General features: G+C 39.2%; 1 non-coding gene across 1 annotated transcript; it reads left to right on the top strand.

Annotated features, from left to right (window-relative positions):
- The first annotated feature begins 5,329 nt into the window (after positions 1 to 5,329).
- On the top strand, positions 5,330 to 5,436 carry LOC133799149 (small nucleolar RNA R71). The gene has a single exon (XR_009876346.1). It is a non-coding gene; the product is annotated as a small nucleolar RNA R71 (small nucleolar RNA).
- Positions 5,437 to 6,191: the final 755 nt, after the last annotated feature.

Raw genomic sequence — 6,191 nt, 5'->3', positions numbered from 1 at the left:
TGAATACAAAGGCCAAGAGCTCCTTTTCTATAGTTGCGTAATTAATCTTAGTATCATTCAATGTATGACTTGCATAATAAATCATTCTAAACACCTTGTTAACTTGTTGCCCCAACACTGCTCCTATTGCATAGTCACTTGCATCACACATTAACTCAAATGGAAATTCCCAATTAGGTGTAACAACTATCGGCACGGAAGTCAATTTCTCTTTAATTACCTTGAAAGCATGGCGAAATTTTTCATCAAATTCAAAAGGTACTCCATTCATTAACAATGTAGATAGGGGTTTCAAAATCTTGGAAAAATCTTTAATGAATATTTTGTAGAACCCTCATGACTAAGAAAGCTTCTAACTCCTTTTACTGAAACCAAAGGTGGTAAATTCTCTATTGTTGATATCTTCACCCGATTTACCAAAATTCCCTTACTTGAGATCTTATTCCCTAAAACAATTCCTTAATTGACCATAAAGTGGCACTTCTCCCAATTCAAGAATAAGTGTGATTCCTCACATCTCTTCAGAACTAACTCCAAATTAGCCAAACAGTTCTCAAAATAACCATAAACCGAGAAATCATACATAAAGATCTTAATACCATTTTCGACCATGTATGAAAATATAGCCATTATACATGTTTGGTATGTTGCAGGTGCATTACAAAGTCCAAATGGCATTCTTCTAAACAAAAAAGTACCATATAGGCATGTAAACGTGGTTTTCTCTTGATCTTCAGGTGCAATGGCAATTTGATGGTATCCTGAATACCCATCCGAGAAACAATAATAACTATGGCCAGCCAACCTATCCAACATTTGATCAATGAAAGGCAAGGGAAAGTGATCATTTCTAGTGGCCTTATTTAATTTACGGTAATCTATACATATCCTTCAACCTGTCATAGTACGAGTCAGAATCAATTCATTATTCTCATTCATAACCATCGTCATTCCTCCCCTCTTTGGAACTACTTGTGTTAGACTCACCCATGCACTATCGGATATTGGGTATATCACCCCGACATCTAACCATTTAAGAATCTTCTCAAGTACCACTTCTTTCATAGCTGGGTTGAGTCTTCACCAAGCTTCTATAGATGACTTATTGTAATGTCCTGGATAGCCAAGACCGCTACACTATGTACTTATAAAGGTGCAGGACGTGCTAATCAAGTCATTAATTTAAAAACGTGTCACTAACCATGAATGTTCTAGGGTTAAAAAGGTTTTGGTCTCAAAAGTTACACTTTATATAATTAAGCAGTTTTATACATGGGATCCCAAAAAGAAACAGTGTTTAAAAGTTGGTTTACAGAATCTCCAAAATATAGACAACCATCAGCCATTCTAAGGCAGAACAGACAATTCTTGTTCTCATGTTCCTGCCTTTCCCCCAACCGTGGCGGCTGAGCAACTGGTCATGTACATTTAGCTCACAGAGCTATCCAAGTCAGAGCTGGTCAAGTTTGCCCTTGCCTTTACCTGCACCACGTCACCCGTGAGCCAAGGCCCAGCAAGAAAACATAATATACAACACAAACAACAATAACAGATAATCAATCCTTCAAGCATGATCAAACACTTAATATTTCACATTAACCACTCAGCACCTATTCAGAACCAATGACACAACTAATCACAAATAACAATTAAGTCACATAATAGTCAGGGCCAACAACTTAGGCCGCACCATCTGTTTACCCCACTGACTCCGGCCCGCTTAAACCGAGCTCAGTGCATAATAAGTTGTCCTCGGCTACCAGTGGCCAAGTCGAGCCCTGTGCGCTAGTGTAACCCTTGGCACTCTTTGGTTGTTGGTTTACTGTTTACATGGCATAATACCATCCTTTCGAGCATACATATTAGGGAGCCCTTAGTCCCATTACAAATATACAATTGGGTGTAGTTTTCTTACCTTTAATTTCTACGTTCACTGATTATGAGCGACATTCCTCGAGCACAATCCGTTCCCGATCCCTAGCTTTAACACCTAGTCGCAACCAAGGTATTGGATTCCATTAATATTCAAATAAAGGTTTCGGGGTACAATACTAGCATCCGGGACATTGAATTCCACCAAGCACGGTGGTGAAATCGATCCCGAGCACCCTAGGCTAGATTCCCGCGCTTAAAAACCCCAAATGATCAAGAATGTACCTAAGGGTTACGACCCTTGAAACCTAGCTGTGGCCTACCCCTAAAATAGAGCCCAAGGCCCCCAGCAGGCAGACACGCACCGCGGCCCTGCCCAAGGGCGCTGCGTCGCTCTCCCTTGGCCGAGCCTCCCTGGCTCTCTTGCTTCGTAGGGCTGCAGCGCTCTAGAACAGAGCCGCGGCCCTCCCCTTTGTGCCCAGAAAATCCACCATTTCTAGCATCCTAACCCCATCCAAAACCATCCCAAAGCACCCTAACTCAAAACCCATTAATCACAAAACTTTTAACATGACTCTAACAACATAATCCAACAGAAATCCAGCCTAAAAACCTACTAAAGTTCCATTTTTGATTTCTGAAACCTAGCAACTCAAACAACAAAACCAGTCATGCAATACTCAAATTTAAACCTCTAAATTACGAGTTGAAGCTTACCTCTTTTGCTAAACCACTTTCTTGACAAATTCCTGATCTAAAATCCAAGCTTCTCAGCTTAATTCAACCCTTAAACATCAAAACCATAAGCACCCTTAATACCCAGCCAAAACTCAAAATTCAAATGCTCAGAGGTATGATTCAGTCCTTACCTTAATCTTGGTTGAGTTCCCTTAGCTGAGCACTAGATTCAGCCTACAGGTTTCCAGCCCCAATCACTAAATTCCCAGCTGGTTTTCCTTGAATTTTCTGTAGTTTCTAGAAAGTGAAAGGAGAAGGAAGAGAAGAGAAGAGAGAAGAAGAGCTAAGGTCGGTTTGTGTTTTATTAACTTAGTCTAATCCTAGCCAGTTAAATCAATCCCGAGGCTCGGGGTACCGAAAACATCCCCGAAGGCAAAACGGTATATTTCCCCAATATTCCCGCCTAAGCTTCCTATCCTCAAATATATCTCCATATATTTATTTCTATAACCCGATAGTCTAAATAACTACCCGATACCTAAAATACCCCTGACTTATCCAAAGTAAAATATTAATCCCCGTTGTGACTTTTCTCGCTTTCTAGCTCCCTAGGATCGCCTCAAGTCGCACTCTGCAAATCCACCCACATAATAATGTGGTTCTCACAGATATAACATTTAACCACATTTACATTCATATAATCATACAAGCATGTATTTAAATCAATAAACTCACACATAAACCAATTATGCCTTCCCAGGGCACTAATCAAGGCCCTTAAGCCATATTAGTGATTTTGGGTCGTTACACTTTTTATCCTCTTCCATCAAGATTATATGCATTATTATTGAAGGGCTTATCCCTCTAATATCTGCCAATGTCCAACCAATGGCTAATTTATGAGATTGTAAAACCCTCAATAACTTCTCCATCTCTGTTTTAGAAAGTGTAGCAGATACAATTACGGGTGAAGTCTCTTTCCCACCGAAATAAGCATAACATAAATGATATGTTTTAGACTTTAATTCCAACTCTGGTGGTTGCTCAATGGATGGCAATGGTCTTTCTGACCCTTTTTCCAACTCTTCAAACTTCTTTTTGTATGGTTGGTAAGAGTTTATCCATTTGACATAATCCTTCATCTCGGCATCATCATCATCTTCCTCACTACTTGTCAAAATTGTCTCTAAGGCATCACTATTCTACCTTCTTCCTGAAACTGCATTATCAATCAAGTCATTGTCTTAACAACATTGAACATGACCTCATCCCCCTAAACTCTCAATCGAATCTCTCCCTTTTGAACATCAATTAGAGCTTGTCATGTTGCTAGAAAAGGTCTTCCAAGGATAATTGGCACGTTTGCATCTTCTTCCATATCCAAAACTATAAAATATGTTGGGAAGATGAACTTATCAACTTTTACCAACACGTCTTCAATAATTCCCCTAGGGTGCTTGACTGAACGATCTGCCAACTGTAATGTCACTATTGTGGGCCTTGCTTTACCCAACCCTAGTATGCAAAATACTCACAATGGCATTATATTTATACTAGTACCCAAATCACACAAACCATGCTTGCATTCAAAGTCCCCAATGGTGCAACATATGGTAAAACTCCATGGATCTCTTAACTTTTGCGGGAGCTTTCTTTGCAAAATAACACTACACTCCTCAGTCAATGCTACAGTTTCATAATCTCTTATATTCCTTTAGTTAGACAAGTTCTCTTTCATAAACTTGACATAGCTAGGCATTTGTTCCAATGCTTCGGCGAAGGGGATATTAATATGCAACTTTTTTAACACCTCCAAAAAATTCGCAAACTGTTTATCCAGATTGTGCTTAGGAACCTCTGTGGGTATGGGCTCTTGATATGGTTCTTAATGCTTACTGGAGGTACCACTTCCTTTTCTGGGAGGCTATCGGTAACCTTTTCTTCACTAGAATCCTTCTTTGCTATGCCTTGGTCCTTTTTCTCCTGACTTATCTCCTCTGACTGAAATCTCTTAGGGTCCTCGTACTGTGTTCCACTTCTCAAGGTGATGGCTTGGCATTGTTCTTATTGATTCACCTCAGTAGTGCTAGGAAAATTTCCTTGAGCTTTATTTGTCATCAGATTGGCCAACTGCCCTATTTGCGTCTCCAAACACCTTATATATGCCCTAGTCTCTTTCATAAATTGGTTCAATGCATTAGGTTGTGATTCAGGTTGTTTCATGGGCATTGGCTATTGTGGAGGTCTATTTTGTGGTTGATAAAAGCCCAGTGGAGTTTGTTGATAAGATTGTTGAGTGGGTTGATTTTTTGTCAAAGAGAAATTTGGGTGGCTCTTCCAACCTTGGTTGTATGACATGGAATAAGGGTTATTGTTTTGACTCTAGTAATTTCCTATAGCTTGCACTTCTTCCATGGGTGTATTATTCATATCTAAGATAGGGCACTTATTCATTGGATGACCACTACCACATGCCTCGCATAAATTCTGTACTTGCAATCCTTGGGATGGAAGATGGGTTCGTTGTAATTGTTTTGTTAATGTTGCCACTTGTGCTGTAATTATGGAAATAGCATCCATTTCAACCATACCAGCCACCTTCTTCGGCTGTCCAATTTCTGTTGGCCACTGGTAATTATTCATTGCCATCTCCTCTAGCAATTCTTACGCTTCATTAACCCTCTTGCTCATGAATGCACTTCCTGTTGCAGCATCTATTATGGTACAAGTAGTGCCATTCAACCCATTATAAAAATTATGAACTAGCATCAACTTCTCTATACCATGATGTGGCCATTTCCTTAACAACTCTTTAAATCTTTTCCATGCAACATACAACGATTCCCCTTTTGTCTGGTAGAAATTATTAATTTTCCCTCTCAACTTTGCAAATTTTGCTAGAGTGAAAAACTTTGCTAAAAACTTATGGGCTAACTCCTCCCTTGTTATGACAAAATTAGCTTGCAGCGAAATTAGCCAACTCTTCGCTCAGTCTCGTAGAGAGAATGGAAATAATCTAACTCGAATTGCATCGTCACTCCTGTGACAGTAGGAAGTACATAGTCTCTAAGCTATGTGCAAATTAGGATATGTGCAAATTAGGATCTTTCGTGGGCAACTCCCCAAAATGAACAATAGACTGCACCATTTGTAATATTGTTGGCTTGATCTCAAAATTATTTGCAGCAATAGCGGGGTGTCTGATGCATGAATGCACTCCTGTGACAGTAGGAAGTACATAGTCTCTAAGAGTCATTGTTCCTCGTTCCACTGGGACCTCTGCAATATTTGGGATCTTTTTAACATTAGCATCATTGTTTGCAGCATTTCCTTGATTCTCGGCCATGGAAAAATCCAACATTTTCTTTATCTTTTAGTTTTGTCTGCACGTTCTTTCAATTTCAAGATCTATCGATATGTATTCCTTTTGTCTACTTTGTCGCATGTATAAATGATTCCTGAAACACAATACAACCACAAACTGAATGAGTGCTAGAAATAAAAACCAATTTAAAATAAAAATAAATTGTATTGATATTAATAATACAGTCCCTGGCAACAGCGCCAAGTCCTTGTTGTGATAATTTTGAACTATGCAAGTGCATGCAATCGTAACAAGTAATAAATCAGTAAGTAAAGTG

This window comes from Humulus lupulus, chromosome 8, assembly GCF_963169125.1.
Source record: "Humulus lupulus chromosome 8, drHumLupu1.1, whole genome shotgun sequence".
NCBI lineage: Eukaryota > Viridiplantae > Streptophyta > Magnoliopsida > Rosales > Cannabaceae > Humulus > Humulus lupulus.
Note: the sequence above shows the minus strand (reverse complement) of the source record. Positions and strands in the feature narration are given on the sequence as shown.